The sequence below is a fragment of the Zootoca vivipara genome, chromosome 4, assembly GCF_965207765.1.
Source record: "Zootoca vivipara chromosome 4, rZooViv2.hap1.1, whole genome shotgun sequence".
Taxonomy (NCBI): Eukaryota; Metazoa; Chordata; class Lepidosauria; order Squamata; family Lacertidae; genus Zootoca; species Zootoca vivipara.
The window spans coordinates 80,711,382-80,731,123 of NC_142587.1; the positions used below are offsets into that span (position 1 = coordinate 80,711,382).

The 19,742-nt window shown below is 44.0% G+C and overlaps 1 long non-coding RNA gene across 1 annotated transcript; it reads right to left on the reverse strand.

Moving 5' to 3' along the window:
* Nucleotides 1-4,975: 4,975 nt before the first annotated feature.
* LOC148686017 (uncharacterized) lies at nucleotides 4,976-7,014 on the reverse strand. The gene is made up of 2 exons (XR_015949691.1): nucleotides 6,639-7,014; nucleotides 4,976-5,137 (listed from the first exon to the last, which is right to left on the reverse strand). It is a non-coding gene; the product is annotated as an uncharacterized LOC148686017 (long non-coding RNA).
* Nucleotides 7,015-19,742: the final 12,728 nt, after the last annotated feature.

Sequence of the window (19,742 nt, forward strand, 5' to 3'; positions counted from 1 at the left end):
GACAGGAAGTCCCTTGCCTATAACTGGGCATTCATCAAATCCACCACCTCTTTGGTTTCATGGGTATAATGCTTGCTAGGCTTCTCCATGCTTCTCTTTTCCCCAAGGATGGCTGCAGGAGCTGAACTTCTTCAGCTTTAGCTAGATCCTTTTCCCCACCTTTCCCATCTCCTTCTCTTAGTCATGTTTGCTGCTTTCTTTGGGTTTATTCAGGATCCTTGTGAGACGCATAAGCCAGAGTTTATTCTGTTTTCGGAGTGTTGTTAGGAGGATTCATAGAAAGCAGGGTGAATTCCTCCAGTGGATAAAAGAAAACAGCTATGTCCCTATCCATTCTGAAGGAAATAAGCCCTGAGTGTTCACTGGAAGGACAGATCTTGAAGCTGAGGCTCCAATACTCTGGCCACCTCATGAGAAGAGAAGACTCTCCGGAAAAGACCCTGATGTTGGGAAAGATTGAGGGCACAAGGAGAAGGGGACGACAGAGGACGAGATGGTTGGACAGTGTTCTCGAAGCTACCAACATGAGTCTGACCAAACTGCGGGAGGCAGTGGAAGACAGAAGTGCCTGGCGTGCTCTGGTCCATGGGGTCACGAAGAGTTGGACACGACTAAACGACTAAACAACAACATGTTGCTGTCCAGAAACACTGGGGGACAGATCTGGCTAAAGGCCACCTTTATTGGCCACTCCAACCCCAACTGAACCAAAAGTTTCAGAAAACAGAGGCAGCTGGCTGACTCTTTGAAAGACTCAAATCACCAGATAAATTTTTATCAAGACTCAAGTCACGACTGTGCACCTGCATGCCGAAACTCAGGAAATAACTTTTCTCTGCACCCTCTTCCTTCAGGTAAGTTATTATTACCATCTCTTTCTGAACTCTCTCTCTCTCATTTCCCCAGTCTCACTGTTTTTCAACCATTGTGTTATCCCAACTCCAGTTATTTGCACTGGCACATGTTCCTCTTATGCATTTAAGCCTCCATTGCAGCCCTTTCGGTTCCCTTGTGTCTCCCAGCCCCTTGAAGGCAAATCTCTCCTCTCCATCTATTTGTATCTCTACATCAGTAGCTAAGCTTAAGGTCCAGGCAATGTGGATTTTGGGTAATAACTAATCATCTTGCTATTTTGCATTTTTGTCTTGGCACTTTAAGCAGCAAAGCCATTTTACTTATGGCCCAAAATTTGATGTAAATTCAGTATTCAAGTAGAATAATGTGCTCTTGCTATTTTCACCATATTAACAAGACTTGTATGGGCTATATTAAATTAGGAGCAGCATAACACAAGAACCTCTGTGGCATGAACTGTGCCCAGATTAAAGACTCCCAAAGTGGTGCTTCCATAAACATACATGTAAGGTACAAATTCATGTGGACATGTAGATAGAACATGAACAGATCCATTAGCACTACACTGAAGGGAAATTAACAGTTAACTACCAGGAACCTCCAAGAACCCCCTGCCTATCTCTTGCTTGCTTCGATAAAAATATTCATGCTTTCCCCCCTATCCTTGGGAGAAGAGAGTTTCAAAGTCTGGGAATCCGCAAGGGCAGAAAAAACTATGCACTATAGACAACATATGGCTGCAACCAAAAATGGGACTTCCATGTTCATTTCTTGCCTCTCCCCTGGTAATATCAGGTTGAGTAATCTCGTGTGATGACATCATAATACTAGGTATTCCCTTGCACCACGTCATTGGCTGCTGTTTGTGGAGCCTATGGAATTATATCAAAAAATGTGGCAAGTGAGCTGACACATTGAAATTTATCTGGATTCCCAAGCTTTTATATAATGCAATCCATATGAAAATGACCAACCAGGATTGGCCGCGCCAAAGAGTGCTACAGAAAATCTCTCAAATAAATACAGAAGAAAAGGACAACTCAGTGCAGATATGCCATTATTTTTAGCAGCAGCCTCATGTCAAGCATAACATTCCTCTCTGAGAATGTCTGTGCACATGGCTTTATTATGCAGACTTGGAAGGAGGAGGGACACCGTGTGACAGCCGTTCTCAGCTACTTGCAGATTTGGTGCAGAAAAAGAGGCAAACTTGAATACGGGCGTGTTGTTAAATATCTTGCACACTGTGAATTTGGGCTAAAGCTTCTGATTCTATGATACATTCTCAACTATACAAATATTTATTTGTTGATAAATAAAAGAAGCTTTTAGGAGGCAAAACAGGTCATCTTCTCGCCTCCTGAACGTCAGAACTTTGAACACATGACATCGCTGTCTTTTCACAATTGTTTTCAAGATTCAGGATTTCAGTTTGCTGGTGTACATCCAGTCCTTCACTGTCTGCAAACACCTGTCTAGATCACGGGTAGGAAAACTAAGGCACAGTGGCTGGATCTGGCCCAACTGCCTTCTAAATCCGGCCCACAGACGGCCTGGGAATCAGCGTGTTTTTACATGAGTAGAATGTGTCCATTTATTTAAAATGCATCTCTGGGTTATTTGTGGGGCATAGGAATTCGTTCTTTTTTTTTCCTTTCAAAATATAGTCCAACCCCCCCCCCACAAGGTCTGAGGGACAGTGGACTGGCCCCCTGCTCACTTCCACCTAATAACCCCCCCCCAAATAATAATAATAATAATAATAATAATAATAATAATAATAATAATAATAATAATAATTCTGTGCTTCTTTTGCTGAAGCCTGGAACTACAAGACTAGTAGGATGAGATGAGGCTTCTTGCTAACAGTTCTAGATCATAAATTGAGGACTGGCACATTCCCAATTAAATATGAAAATCTGAGATACTTCTTTGCTTTCACTGCCACTGATCCTTTATCCACTTTAACATATATGGTATATATGAATTAATATTTTTTAAAGGGTAAAGGTAAAGGGGCCCCTGACCATCAGGTCCAGTCGTGTCCGACTCTGGGGTTGCGGCGCTCATCTCACTCTATAGGCCGAGGGAGCCGGCGTTTGTCCACAGGCAGCTTCTGGGTCATGTGGCCAGCATGACAAAGCTGCTTCTGGCGAACCAGAGCAGCGCACGGAAACGCCGTTTACCTTCCCGCCGGAGCGGTTCCTATTTATCTACTTGCACTTTGACATGCTTTCGAACTGCTAGGTGGGCAGGAGCTGGGACCGAGCAACGGGAGCTCACCCCATTGCAGGGATTCGAACCGCCGACCTTCTGATCAGCAAGCCCTAGACTCTGTGGTTTAACCCACAGCGCCACCTGGGTCCCTTATTTATTTTTTTATAACACAGTAAATAATCAGGGAGACAGGATTAAGTGGTTAAACTTAACGTATATACTTAAAATATTATTACATTTTACAGAAGTGATGTACTATGTTGGGGATTCACAAATAGTCCCCGCTACACACCAGCTGGGGTGAAGTCCTCTGGCACATTATAGAAATGTGCCACCTGCAATTGGCCCCTTAGCATCCAGATTTCCTTAGCAGAAGCAGCACTGGCAGCCTAACCTAGAGAGAGAGTGAAATGACAGGGAGGTGCGGCTCTGAAGCAGACACAACCCCCCCCCCCAGTTTAAATAATCTGATTAAAATAAAAGGTGACAGAAGTAAAATATTAGGTTAATATAAGTACAACAGATATAAAGTCTGAGCTTGGTTTGTTTGTTTTTTAATTAGCTGGATGTTTTGCCTCTTGAGCTACAGTGACCTCTACTGGATTAAAAGTTTGAATCACAAGGAATGATTTTATCACTGTTCTATGATAAATCTAAATCCAACTGTTCTAAATCCAACTGTTCTATGATAACATTCACTGAAACCACCATTAAGAGCAGGCATCCCCAAACTGCGGCCCTCCAGATGTTTTGGCCTACAACTCCCATGATCCCTAGCTAACAGGACCAGTGGCTGGGGAAGATGGGAATTGTAGTCCAAAACATCTGGAGGGCCGAAGTTTGGGGATGCCTGATTAAGAGCATTGGAAGATGCAGTCCTATACAGTGGTACCTCTGGTTAAGAACTTAATTCGTTCTGGAGGTCCGTTCTTAACCTGAAGCACCACTTTAGTTAATGGGGCCTCCCACTGCTGCCGCCGCGCCGCCAGTGCACAATTTCTGTTCTCATCCTGAAGCAAAGTTATTAACCTGAGGTACTATTTCTGGGTTAGCGGAGTTTGTAACCTGAAGCGTTTGTAACCCGAGGTACCACTGTACCTACTTACCTGGGAATAAGCACCACTGAACTCAATAAGGCTAACTTCTGAATAGCCACACTGTAAATCCCATTGATTTGAACAGAAGAGTTAATTTTTACACCCATACAGTATTTCTTTAGTTTGATGATTTCATGAAGTGCTCACAAAAAATGGATATGAAAGATAAATTAATAAGAATGAACCAGTTTGCTGTTGCCGATTAAAACTGCCTTTCAGTGAGTGTTTCTATGTGCTGCAGAATAGCCAGCTTTTTCTGATACAATTAAATGTTTCATTATAGATTGCTAAAAATATGAGGATAATTGCTCCCCTGCAATTCAGGTAACAATGGGGTGATTATACATTGTTACAAAGCATTGAAAAATGCAACAGTAAGTTTAAGAAAAATTGAATTTCTGGGTTATTCCTGTTTTTGTTTTGAATGGCTTAACCTTATATTCTGGCTAAATATCACCTACGAATAGAAAACATGCCAGTTTGTGCCACCTACCTATGGTAGATAATCTTTAAATTACTATTTGAAGCGTGTTCAGTAGAAGACTTTGTGGCAAAAATAAATTAAGGCTAGGACACATGCTAATTCCATGACTGTTTGAGTGGAGATGTGATGTCAATAGGGCTACACATTATTTTCTGGCATGGCTTGACAATTTTAGGCTGGTTTCACCAAGGCAAAGTCTATCCCCGCACCATGATCTCTTTGCTCATGGTCTGAGACCCGATATTCAGCCCTACGCATAAGACAGAGGCAACATGAGTTTGAAAACATGATTTAGAAAGAAGTGATGGATATGAGACAAGGCTGGAAAAGCACTTTTGAATGCAATATATTTGCAGCTGAATATACCTAGTCTATCCAAGAAAACGCTAGAGCCGGGATTGAATCGTAATCTGTGAGCATTGTGGATGGGTGAACAGTTCACATCTTGAACCAGGCAAACAAATATTTGATTGAAGACTCAGTCCTAAAAAAGGTGAAAGAGATGCCTATTAGGATATGTAAAGTAGTTCACTCAAAGCAACACCACTGAAATATATCCAGATCACCTGTAAGGATCAAATCTTTATGACATGCTTGCCTAGCAATAAATCTTAACATTCTAATATATTGGAGCTGTGAGAATATGACAATGGAAAGTACACACAAACACAAGTTCAGATACTTATAAAAGTTGTGCTTAAAAACAGCATTCCTTAAATTCAAAAATTCTGCAGGAGCTCTTTGCCACTGCCTCGGAACAGACATACCAGAGCTTATTTAACCTATTGCCCCAATGACATTTGATTTCCTCTTGCTCTGGCAGTATGGGTGAGTTCCCACATGTCATTACTCAAAGGCTGCAACATCCAGTGATTACGGTACTTCTAACCATTACATTCATGATTCAAATACCATGGGCACAAATTTCACTTTACCTAACTGTTGGGCAACATGGAGGACACTTACAAAAACAACAGCAAAGAAAATTACTAAATTCACTAAGGTGCATGTTATAGAACACCCAAATCATATTCAGTTGATGAGTCAATCTGCATGCATGTAACAAATGGCAGAATGCGTGTTGTGGGAATCAGCTTGAGTGTGTGATTTGTTGCTGGGTGCAACAAATGCGAGGATGGGCGCCACACAATACTTGTGCCAAGCGATCTGCTAAACTCAAGGTGCTCTTCTGTCAAATTATTTCAATCAACGGAATCAGGCATTCAGATTCTGTGTCTCCTCATATTACAGACATGGTGTAGAAATACTGCACACTTAAGGCATGATGCTTCCAAAGGAAAGATGAATGTTTAGATTCTAAGCCATGGGAAAAACGAGACTTCTACAGTGATTAGTGTGAATGGTCAAGGGATATTGGGAAGTGGAGTGGGGAGAACTCGGCATATAGTGTGCCCGAGGAGCATCATCTGAACGTTTAGAAATACGGTAGTTCATATACCGCAACATGAAGGATAAAATAGGAAGGTGGGGAAAGTAAAATATAATAAGCTCCCTAGAAGAAGGGTGGGATAATATATAATAAATAGGGGCAAAACTAGGCTTTATTTCACCCAGGTCAAAGAGCCAGTTTGACATTTGTGCACACCCAGAGGCTGGGAGCCTCAATGGCGCCCCCTCTGGAAGCTTCACATGGGGCATAAAACACACCTATGGCCCCCCAGCCCCCGTAGCTATGGCTCTGTAATACAGTATAAAAGAAACCATCTGTGGGATTGCTGGATAAGGAGGGACAGCTGTGTATGCTGCTGAGGGGTGTGTGTGTGTGTGTGTGTGTAGGGTTGAAAGAGAGGGAGGATGCAGAGGAGAGAAGGCGTGCGGTGCAACCCTATAAACACGTTTACTCAGAAGTGAGCCTCCTCTAAACCCAGCAGGGCTTACTCTCTGGTATTCCGTGTTTGGAACTGCCCTGTTATAAGGAGAGTGAAATGTGCCTCGGGGGACACAAGAAGTGGAGGATGTTTTACCTGCCGCTCCTCCTGAAGCCTTCCGACGAGGGCGCGACGCCGGGCAGAAGAGTCCCTTCCTTCCTTCTCTGGGAGGCTGGCACGAGGGCGACCCGGCGGGGACACCAGCCTCCCTCCTTCTTTCATCCCGTCTCCCCGTCGGAAGCGGCGCCTTCCCAAAACGCGCGTCAAAAAAGAACCCCACAGGCAGCGCCTTTTCCGCCCGCCGGGCGACCCGCGGCGCCTTCCCGCCACTTCGGAGCAGGGCCAGACGACCGGGCAGGCACGCAGCGTCCCTCACGCGGCGGCTAGTTGACTGAGCTGGCGGCTGCTCGCCTCCTGGCTGCGCCCCGGCGCGCGCGCCTCTGCTTTTCAGGAGAGCGAACCCCGCGCAGCCTCCGCCGGCCTGTGGGGGCGCCGAGGAGGAGCGCGCGCATTTGCTTACTCCCACGCCGCCAGTTCCATAAGCCGAAGGGGAGTTGGGGGGGGGGGGAAGAAGGGTCCTATTCTTTGGTCGCAGAGCTGTAAAACCCAAGTTTCAATAAACTTAACCTGTGTTGATAACGAGGATGGGCTTTTAATCAGGAGGGGTGTGTTTGTGGGTGTGCGCAATGGATATTACATACATGGTGATAAGTCAACAAAGTCCTAATGGGCGCAGACACATTAAAATTAATCGATGCAAGTTTGTTTTATTATATAAAAAAAGAGAGATTTATATACTGCAGCATATTATCAGAGTGGTTCACAGCAATTGTACAATTAAAACACACACACATAAAAGCGTTTAAATCAGAACTAATCAGCTAACTATTAGGGAACGAAATAAACAACTAAAACCAGCTAACTGTTATGGAAAGATGGACTGCATAAGCCTGACGAAATAGAAACCTTTTCAGCAGGTGTTTTAAAACTTGAAATTTTATCCATTGATTTTGATTGGTCCACCTGAGGATGATTAACAATGGACACACAATAGGTATGTTAACGTGCTAAGAGGAAGGAACGCTTGGCAAATCCACACCATGATCAACTCCCGCCAGGGAACCAATGTCCCCACTGTGGAAGGACTTGTGGGTCCAGAATTGGCCTCCACAGTCACTTACAGACTCATTGTTAAAACCGTATTTATGGAAGACAATCTTACTCGGCTAGGAGTGACCACCAAAGAGGAAGTTTGGTCTGGGCTAGAAGGCAAGAAGCAGGCAGAAGCCTGAGCATGAATGGCATGCTTGATTTCTGGCTGAATCCAAGGCTGGGTCTATGGGAGAAGCAATACATTCTGGGGTGTTAATGCTGCGAGCCCCTCCATCTTAGGCTCAGGTTGTGTATATGTATGTAAATAAATCATATATCCTAAAGACACCACAGTCTCCACTGTCCCTCATTCCGAGGAAACCGAACCCTGGGTAACCCTCCGGAACCCCTGGAATCCTGCGCCACTCGGAGATTGGGGTGGCATGCAACAATATTGTCCCAGACTTAAGCTTAAGTTCAGCTTGTTGCATGTACTTTCAGACCATGCCCAGGGGCTAGTCATCAATACACTTTTAAGATATAAGTCCTGGAGAAAGATCAATGTGTAAATGAGTAGTCAATGCTTTCTAGCCTGATCTCCTAACTGTATTTCAAACCTCCATGAGTTTCTAGTGATTGCCTGTTTTTCTTCTTGATGCTATTAGATTTTTTCTTTCTTTTAAAAAAATCAAATTACTTTCTAAATGAGTTGTGGGCATTGATTTGTAAATCCTCACATCTTTTTTTTTCTCTAAAAAAAGAAAAAAGTTCATTATTTCACCTTCACGGGAGATTTTTATACAGTACTGTTTTGCACAGATTTCCAAATGCTAATGGATAGTTTCACTGCTGGTTCCTTCAGCACCCTGAGGTGTAAGTCAGCAACTTTTGCTGTCTAAAAATCATTACAGTTGGTCAAATAGTTTCACTCTGCTTTGTTTCTGTCCCAGCCTGACTCCTTTCTCTCCAGTTGTCCTGACTAGTATTTTCATGAAGTTTATATGCAACTCCTTTCTCTACTGCCTGTATCTCAGATCACTGTATATTCAGCTGCAGAACTGTGAGCTAAATTCTGTTATCTGCAAAATAAATTAGTATTTCACAGGGGAAGCCAGCTCAGAAAGGAACAGGAATACAAAAAAAAATGCAGATTTTTTTTTGCCTTGATATAATGATCCATGATTGGGCACAATAGCTTCAATTTTGATTTCAGGCAATATTAAAGTTTCTCTTGAGTGCTCCCTTGCAGGGCTTCTGCTTCACTCGATTATGATTCATGAGCGCTAATGGTTTTGCCTATCATCTCTCCTCAAATATCCAGCCAATATGAACACAGAATTCAATATTAGCCAAATAGTTGCATTCCTCCCTTTTGCAGACTCCGTTTCTCAATATAGAGATCCTTCAGACATCCTTTTTTATTCTGCATGCATGATAATTTGTGCTCGTGATGCTACTGGGGTGGTCATAAGCAAACCCCACTTTTAATACTGTTTGCACCTGCAAAAGTTTTGGGGCAGTCCTACTGCTTCATTTCCAATCAGTGCACATCCTATAACTTCCTGATGAAATCCCATGACTTTCTACACGACAAATGTTCTGGTCCTTTTTTCTTTTTTGTCTAGCTTTTCTTGTGCTATACCCCTCCAAACGGCAATAACTTGGGGAAGCATTGGAGAATAAAGCGGAATAAATCCACCACTATCCACTATTATACAGTGGTACCTTGGGTTAAGAACTTAATTTGTTCCAGAGGTCCATTCTTAACCTGAAACTGTTCTTAACCTGAGGTACCACTTTAGCTAATGGGGCCTCCCTCCGCCGCCGTGCTGCTGCCACACAATTTCTGTTCTCATCCTGAAGCAAAGTTCTTAACCCAAGGTACTATATATGGGTTAGCGGAGTCTGTAACCTGAAGCGTCTGTAACCTGAAGCATCTGTAACCCAAAATACCTCTTTACTGTGCATTCTACTAGGTCTTGGCAATATTGTATAGCTGTAGTTAGATCAGGGGTCAACAAACTTTTTCAGCAGGGGGCCAGTCCACTGTCCCTCAGACCTTGTGGGGGGCCGGACTATATATTTTTTTTGGGGGGGGGGAATGAACTAATTCCTATGCCCCACAAATAACCCAGAGATGCATTTTAAATAAAAGCACACATTCTACGCATGTAAAAACACCAGGCAGGCCCCACAAATAATCCAGAGATGCATTTTAAATAAAAGGACACTTTCTATTCATGTAAAAACACGCTGATTCCCAGACCATCCGCGAGCCAGATTGAGAAGGTGATTGGGCCGGATATGGCCCCCGGGCCTTAGTTTGCCTACCCCTGAGCTAGATGCAGCTTCTTCCATCCCTTGTAGCATGTAGAGGGATTTAGGTTGGGATAGAGGAGCCATGTCCATTGTAGAAGCCCCGACCATGCCTGTAGATGGGGCTGTGGGTGCAGTTCTACTTCTGGTGGGGGTTAGGCAATTGGTAGCCAGTGTGAGGGCCCAAATGGGGCATTTTGGGGACAGGGCAGGTGCAGCCTTGGAGCCACCAGGTTAAAAGCCACTCCATTTCCCTTAGAGGCATTTTACCCATGGCATTCTGGAGCATTGGTTACAAAAAGAAATAAACGTTCCTCCCCTTTCATGGCCGGCGCAAGCCATCAGGGCTTGGGAAGTAGTCACTCATCCATCGCTTACCTACCCATCCTGCTTTGCAGGGGTGCCAACTTGAAAAAAATACCGTGGGGCCCAGGTAAGCCCTGCCTTGCATAATTAATCACATGATGCGGTGCACACACACCATTTGAATGGCAAAGCCCATAAGCTTTAGGGGATGTGTGTTGAAGATTCCTTGGCCCCTAGGAGCTGGCTCCTCTGTTGCTTTGGGTTGCTCTGTATAAACCAGGAAGTACTAGAGTAGCTCTAAAGGTAAAGGTAAAGGGACCCCTGACCATTAGGTCCAGTCGTGACCGACTCTGGGGTTGCGGAGCTCATCTCACGTTATTGGCCGAGGGAGCCGGCATACAGCTTCCAGGTCATGTGGCCAGCATGACAAAGCCGCTTCTGGCAAACCAGAGCAGCACATGGAAACGCCGTTTACCTTCCCGCTGTAGTTACCTATTTATCTACTTGCACTTTGACGTGCTTTCGAACAGCTAGGTTGGCAGGAGCTGGGACTGAGGAACGGGAGCCCACCCCGTCGCGGGGATTCAAACCGCCGACCTTCTGATCGGCAAGCCCTAGGCAAGCCACCCGCGTACAGTAGCTCTACTGTACTCAAAACGCAAGTTTTGCATTCCACACCAGAGCACCTGGGTGGCTGTGTTAAGATCAGCTTGAGACGCAGATGGGTTTGGCCTCTGCAAAGTGCCTCTCTGAACCATATCTGCATTAGACACTTGCATTACATATGGATTTGGCCTTGATCGTTGCTGCTACAGACACGAGGAGGTGGGCCGGAAGATTCAACAAGTCTTAGGCTAAAAATAGCTTATAAAATCCCAATATTTAAATAATTTAGTTCAATCAAAGTTTATAGGTATTTCAGAAGGTATTTCAATTTCCTCTTACTCTGATGATAGCTAAGCGAGTGGGGAATGGCAGGATTTGCATACTCTTGTTAGCACCTGTCAGACAGCAACCTGCTAAGCTATTAGTCCCAAATTGGCAAATCTAACAGAATCATAGCAATATTCTGACTTGCCATGTCAGTAGTATTGTCTTCAAAGGAATCAAGGAGGGCATGCTTTCCAAAAGTTTGGGAGGCACTGTGGAATAAGCACATCTTCTCTGTAGGGCATTCCTTGCAATATTCAATAGCTTCATAGCATGAAAAAACAACCCCTTATTTCTTCACACAGCTATAACTTCATATTGCTCCACTGGCCAAGGTGACTGGCAGCAGAGTCTTATTACCTTAGTTTCCCTTGGTGGCTCGTTAGCAATTAGATAGAGCCCAGAAGGCAGCCAGCACTTCTAAGGGGGAATTACCAGGTCATAACTTGCTGCTCTCTTTCAATGCTAAGCCAAAAAGGGCCCCTGAAAAAAGAAACTATGATTTGAGTGTTAGGGTAGAGATAAGTACAGGTAGGTAGCCATGTTGGTCTGTCGCAGTCGAAACAAAATAAAAAAATTCCTTCCGGTAGCACCTTAAAAGGTAAAGGGACCCCTGACCATTAGGTCCAGTTGTGACCAACTCTGGGGGTTAGGTGCTCATCTCGCATTATTGGCCGAGGGAGTCGGTGTACAGCTTCTGGGTCATGTGGCCAGCATGACAAAGCCGCTTCTGGTGAACCAGAGCAGCACACGGGAACGCCATTTACCTTCCCGCTGTAGCGGTACCTATTTATCTGCTTGCACTTTGATGTGCTTTTGAACTGCTAGGTTGGCAGGAGCTGGGCCCGAGCAACAGGAACTCACCCCGTTGTGGGGATTCGAACCGCTGACCTTCTAATCGGCAAGCCCTAGGCTCTGTGGTTTAACCCACAGCGCCACCAGCGTCCTTAGAGACCTTAGAGTAGCACCTTAGAGACCAACTAAGCTTGTCATTGGTATGAGCTTTTGTATGCATGCAGACTTCTTCAGATACAGGCAGAGATAGTACCTCTGGTGGCGGACATGTCGGGCTTCTCCTGGGGTAGTTTGTCCACCTTTGTCCCCACCTGCACTCAGCTCTCATCTGTGGCTCCTATAAGCTGTCTGCATGCGACAGCAGCCACACCCCGGGAAGCGGCTTTTGCTGGCTGGATAAACCAGCTGAGGGTAGCCGATGGGTCACAAACCCTCAGTGAGGCTCTGGTGAGACCAACAGTGGTTTCTGCACGTGCTGTAGAGGAAAGTGGGGTGAAGATGGGAAGGTAGCCCATCCAGGAGAAGGAAATATCTGATCCCAAACCTCTGCTGTCTTGTGGGACATCTTCAGGAGAAGAAACAGGACATCTTGTGGGACATCTTCAGGAGTAAAAAAGAAACCCTACACAAATCCGGAGTGGAGTCCCTAAGACAATTGGATGGCACCTTGTGTGCCTTCTTTCAGCAACTCCTGAAGCCAGGCTGGTGCCAAACATATTGCTCTCCTTTCCTTTGGACCACCATCAGTGAGGCCAGGAGGGGCATCTTATCATCTGGGCACCCAGGACCTCCATACACACTGTCAGCTGCATCACAGCTTAGCAGTTGCGGGTTAAGTCCAGTTAGATGGTTAAGTCCAGTCAAAGGCGATTATGGGGTTGCAGCACTCATCTCGCTTTCAGGCCAAGGGAGCCGGCGTTTGTCCACAAACAGCTTTCTGGGCCATGTGGCCAGCATGACTAAACCGCTTCTGGCACAACGGAACACCGTGACGGAAACCAGAATGCATGGAAACGCCGTTTACCTTCCCACCGCAATGGTGCCTATTTATTTACTTGCACTGGTGTGCTTTCGAACTGCTAGGTTGGCAGGAGCTGGGACAGAGCAATGGGAGCTCACTCCTACATGGGCATTTGAACCGCCAACCTTCTGATTGGCAAGCCCAAGAGGCTCAGTGGTTTAGACCACAGTGCTACCTGCGTCCCAAGATGTACACGCACCTAAGAAGTGTAATAGGTTTGAATCAAGGCTACTGCCAGCCTGGCTCTGTGGATCCTCCTGCTGTCAAATTATACTCTGCAACTATTATGCCGTGAAAGCTATGGAACCAATTTTAGGGCTGGAAAAATGGGGTGTGGCGATTATGCGGTGGCAATGATTATGCAGTGAAATACAGCAACTGGTTTCTTTAAATTGTTGTTGTTGTCCTTTAGTCGTGTCCGACTCTTCGTGACCCCATGGACCATAGCACGCCAGGCACTCCTGTCTTCCACTGCCTCCCGCAGTTTGGTCAAACTCATGTTCGTAGCTTCGAGAACACTGTCCAACCATCTCGTCCTCTGTCGTCCCCTTCTCCTAGTGCCCTCCATCTTTCCCAACATCAGGGTCTTTTCCAGGGAGTCTTCTCTTCTCATGAGGTGGCCAAAGTATTGGAGTCTCAGCTTCACGATCTGTCCTTCCAGTGAGCACTCCGGGCTGATTTCCTTAAGAATGGATAGGTTTGATCTTCCTGCAGTCCATGGGACTCTCAAGAGTCTCCTCCAGCACCATAATTCAAAAGCATCAATTCTTTGGCGATCAGCCTTCTTTATGGTCCAGCTCTCACTTCCATACATCACTACTGGGAAAACCATAGCTTTAACTATACAGACCTTTGTAGGCAAGGTGATGTCTGTTTCTTTAAATACATTCACTATAAAACCAAAAATACAGTGCAGAAGATTACCTACACTTTCCCTCTTAGCTTCAACTCTCATCTGTCTTTGATGCTAGGATTGACACAGTATTGTGTCCAGTCATGCAGTCATTCGCTTAATAGCTTTCTCAGGAAAATACTTCATTAGTTGATTGACTGTGTAGCACAGTTGCTAGTAGATATCTCTCATAGATGCACTCCATTGCCTCCCCCCCCTCCACCAGAAGAACAAGGAAGCTGATACACATCATCTTACAGATTTATGACTCAAATTTGCACTGCATTTGGGAAACAATCCATTATAATATAAAACAGCCGGCCCAGAATTTACAAAAGGAATGAACAAAAGGAATGCAAAGCAAAACTCATCCACGCAACCTTATGCATGCTGATGTCCAAGGAGACAAAAGTAAAATAAAACCCAGTTTTTAAATGACAAAAATGTAGGTGACCCCATTAGTAGAAGCAGGATTCTGCAGAGCTAAACTCAATTGAAGGAAATGGCTCTTTCACAGTTTGACATCAGTTTCCTTATGATTGTAGGAGAGGAAGCAAGAGCAGAGCAAGGTCGTGAGCTGAATGAAATTTCTTCCTTGACCTGAAATGTTAGTTCTTTTGAAAGTGAACAAAGATTTGTCAATAGGGAGAAAAAGAAAAGAAAACAGAACTGGTTAACAGGAATGTCATAGTGAGCAATGCAATCATTGAGCAGCAGGATTAGATGTTACATTGGACACAGGTCTGCTATTGAAAACAAGAGCTGTGTGTCTCTTCTGCTCCCTTTAAGAGCACTCAACGTGTCATCGCATTCCCTGCTCCTGCCCCGTTTCATTAGCAGCACTTGAGCAGCGGGCAGAGAAACTGACCCATGGGAGGAGGAGACTTGGGCTGCTGCTTTCAGAGGCAGCCATACTGATCTGAGAATTTGGTGTGATATATTTGGAATGATGGCTGGCTCCAGAGGGTGGCTAGGATGAACTTCTGCAGGAGTTCCACAGGCCCATCACCCAATATTCTCTCTTGCACAGGACACCTGTGAAGGTTGGAGACCAGTGTGAGAAGACAGTCCTTGATCTGTGTGCTTTCCTCCTCCTGGTAAACTGCAGTGGTGCCAGTGACAGGAGGTCAGGGAAGTGCCATTGCCCTGCCCAGCCAACAACTTCTGAATACATAATGAACAAGATCTTCCACCTCTCCTTGGCCACTTAAATGACCGTTTTCACAGATACATCTCCCATCTCAATATTCTCTGGGCAGCCAAGATCTCTGACTTTTCCATCACCTTGCTTCCCATGGGTTGCCCATAACTTCAGCAGCTGCATGAGAAACTTGGTGAGGCAGAAACGGGAGGAAGGAGATAGCTTACTTTCCAGCTAGTCCTCCTTACTCCCAAGGAGATCTTTTCCTGTCCTTCGATAGGAGCTGCAAAAACCCACTGAAACCATTAAGCTACCTTCTTTGTGTTAGGACCCTAGTGAGACAGGTCTTTTGGCCGTGGGTGTGACTGGTTTGAGGAAGACACTCCCAGGTTGATCACCACCATACTATGGCCACTTAAGTGTGTGGACACATCACAACCAGGCAAAAGTGATCCAGGAGGGTGTGAGTTCAGTGACAGAGACATGTGTGGCCTGGGAAGAGAAAACCCTTTTCTACCATTATCGCATGGCTAATATTAACAGCTAAGTTGTCTCCATACATTTCCTCCATTGAGCCACTACTGGAGCCAGTGATTTATTTACAACATTTATGGACTGCTTGATTACAAACAAACAAGCAAACAAACAAACCACAAAGTGGTTTACAAAAAGAATAAAACAATGAAATTATCAGTAAAAACAGTAAAAACAACTACCACAGGGGGTCTGCAGCACCATACACATCACAGAAACTACTATAGAGATACATACCTGCCAAGTCCTGGACTGCAGAATCCGGGATCGGCAGCTGCGTGACACTGGAAGTTGCATAGACACAACTTCCGGTGTTGCTTTGCCCATCTTTGCCGGGAAACAGTACGAAAAAACGGGGGTTTCCCGGGAGATACGGGGTACTTGGCAGCTATGTAGAGATATCCACATTTTCAAAAGTTGGGGATGGCTTGGCTTTTGAAAAACGGGGTCTGCAGTACTTAGCTAATTGGGAACCATTGACTGAGAACATTCACAAATAACTAAAATCACCAATAAGCTAAAAACCTGTTTAAAACACATGCCAATGTTCTGGTTCAGCTCGACCAAACAAATAAGTTATTAGCGGGTGCTCAAAAGATTACAGTGAATGTGTCTGCCTGATATCAATTGGCATTTTGTGGCACCTGTAATAGTTATATTTCAGGATATGTATATCTTCCTACCCTGTTCACATTAACAATTTTATATTACCCTTTCATGGTTAATGCGGTAATCCTGCATCTGTTAATGGATTTGTTCTTTAACTACCTTTGTAGCTTTCAGAGCTCTTTTGAAAATTAACTGAGACATATATAGTATAGCAACTGATGTAAAATGAATATGGCAGAGATATATAAAAAAAGAGCTGTGGAACATTAAGTAGAGGGGGGAAATCTGTATCCTTACATGTGCATAAAGTAAAATAATAGAAGCCTATTTGCAGGCAAACGATAAAATAGAGATGCCTTGTTTGGATAGAACATTGTGTGTTTATATGGTTTATAACCATATAAAACAAGCAGAGAGGGAGTGAGTAAAATAAACTGTTTCACATAGCAAAGTGGAAAACAAGAGAATAACCACACTTTGTTAGAATACAGAATTGGGGGGATAAATTATATTAAATACACATAGAGGCACATAAAGGCCCTCTTAAAAGCATTGTTCAAAATGACAGCTTAAAGATTTCAATGTACTAGAATGGGGAAATATTAGTGGGAAGGAAAACAATGGAACTCTGTGATGATTTTTGTTAAATAACGTGATGATTGTGTTAAAATAAAGAAAGGAAACCCCCACCCCCACCCCCTGGGATTTGAGTGAGGAGAATGAATGAATGAATGAATGAATGAATGAATGATATTTATTACGGCCATTGCCCCATCGCATAAAACACATTTCCCAGAACTACATGCAAATAATTGTGACTTCCGTCTGGGGTTCACACAAAAATCAAGATAAAAAGTAAAATAGTAAAAGAACATACAGTAAAATTTTACAATATAAAACGTCACCCTCTGTTCATTTGTTGATCAGAATGTCATCAATTCTAATATCATATTGTGATTCATGGTTTAAAAGGGTTGTCCGAACCATACAGAAGTCCGTTTTTCTTCTTTAGAGATAGGACGCTGATCAGATATCTAGCAACAGTGAGTGATCTAGAAGCGTCTTCATCGTTCAATAGGTGTCTCAGTTTGGCTTTGTTAGAATCATCAGCAATTCCCATTAGATATGGGGCAAGAAACTTACTCCTGGACGATGTAGTGAGGAGAATGGAACTATATTAAAAGGCGCTTTCTGTCTACAGAAATTGGATCCATCACTGGAGAATATCTGGGTTCCAGTTTGTGCCTAGCCGGCCACAACAACTCACTGGGTAACCTTGGACCAGTCTCCATGTCTCTGTCTAAACATCAAGTTGCAAACATCAAGTTGCTTTGAGGATAAATGGTGGGATGGATAAATGTGATAAATAAAATGGTTTTGAAATGACAACAATTTTGAAATGATAACAATTTAAAACTAAAATTTACCTAATCATATATGAACATGTGTTTTAAGCATTTTATCGTCCAGATCTTATTAGCAGCCAGGCTAGTAATAACTAAATATTGGAAATTCTTAAAGGATGTGACAGTGACCACCTGGTATAAAGAAGTGTGGCAATTAGCATTGATAGAAAACTTAACTACTAAAAAAACTAAAAATAGCAAGGGAGGTGAAACAAAAAGACACATGTTCTGTGGATTAGCATAGTGCAAAGGAGGAAGTTGTTTATTATTATTATTATTATTTGCTATGATTGCACGTGGTTAACAGGAACTGCCACACAACTGGAACGTGACAATTTAAGGGATGTGAACTCTGATGGAAACTGACCTCACCCCTTCAGAAAGCTGGGAGAATCATAGAATCATAGAATCATAGAGTTGGAAGGGACCAAAAGGGCCATCCAGTCCAACTCCCTGCCAAGCAGGAAACACCATCAAAGCATTCTTGACATATGGCTGTCAAGCCTCTGCTTAAAGACCTCCAAAGAAGGAGACTCCACCACACTCCTTGGTAGCAAATTCCACTGCCGAACAGCTCTTACTGTCAGGAAGTTCTTCCTAATGTTTAGGTGGAATCTTCTTTCTTGAAGTTTGAATCCATTGCTCTGTGTCCGCTTCTCTGGAGCAGCAGAAAACAACCTTTCTCCCTCCTCCATATGACATCCTTTCATATATTTGAACATGGCTATCATATCACCCCTTAACCTTCTCTTCTCCAGGCTAAACATACCCAGCTCCCTAAGCCGTTCCTCATAAGGCATCATTTCCAAGCCTTTGACCATTTTGGTTGCCCTCTTCTGGACACATTCCAGCTTGTCAGTATCCTTCTTGAACTGTGGTGCCCAGAACTGGACACAATACTCCAGGTGAGGTCTGACCAGAGCAGAATACAGTGGTACTATTACTTCCCTTGATCTAGATGCTATACTGTACTCGTATTGATGCAGCCCAGAATTGCATTGGCTTTTTTAGCTGCTGCATCACACTGCTGACTCATGTCAAGGGAGGATGGGTTTTGTTGTAGTAATAAGAGGAGAAAACTGTAACTGCAACTTAATATTTATTTATTTATGGCAGGGATGGGGAAGCTGTGACTGTGCAGATGCTGCTGGACTACAACTCCCATAATCCTTAATCCCATAATAATCGTAATTTTAATGGAAATACGATACCATAATGGGGCAGGCAGTAAGCAAGCGACCTGTGTGGCTGCTTAGTCTGATGTCTAGGTGCTAACTGTTGAGGGGCAACTCCAAGGCCCCCTCCGACTCTCCCTTCTTATAGGTCTTTATCTTTAAAATGGACTTTGACTACCAGCTTGTTGCACACATCTCTGGGAACTCAGCTGTATGTGCACTTCACGCATTTACACTCACATGCTGGATACCTGCCAACTCAGCCATTCTTTAACTTAGAATTCAGCACTCAGCCCCAGACTACTCAATCCAGCAGTCCCCTTCCTCATGAACCACCCACTCTTTCGCATGCCCAGTTGCCGAAGATCATTTGGGTGAACTTGAGTTGAACATGAAATGAACTAGTTTATTTTGGAAACGGATGGGAGTGAACTGAAGTTCATTCCATTTTGGACATGTTGAATTGTTTGCTGTAAGTACACAGAAGTAGGACCTGTATTTTTTTTTTTATTAAAAAGTTGCAATATGCCCGTGTTCACCAGCCCTGCCATCCAACACGCCCTCTGTCAGGATACTCCATTGTACTGCTTTTCTCATCTGGTTCAAAATTCTGAAAATGTCCTTTTCATTTCAGGATTTCCACCATCCAGGCCACCTGAAAATGTAAGGACTACCCTTAGCTGTGTTGGGTTATTCTGAAGATAGCAATTCACCTCAAGACATGCTACGATGGGCAATATGGAACCAAACAACCCTTTAGGAATGCTGATTGACAGCACTAGCAATCTATGGCTGCCCAAGCTAAGCTACAGTGACGGAGTGCAATTTGTGGGATTGCTGCCTTCTAATTGGTTCTTTTGAGTGACATTGCGATTTAAGAATGCATTAGCCAAAGGACAGGAAAGGAAATCAGTGCAATGATTCTCAAATATTATAAACAAATGATTCATTCTGCTATCGCTGTTGGGACGAGATAAGAAAGA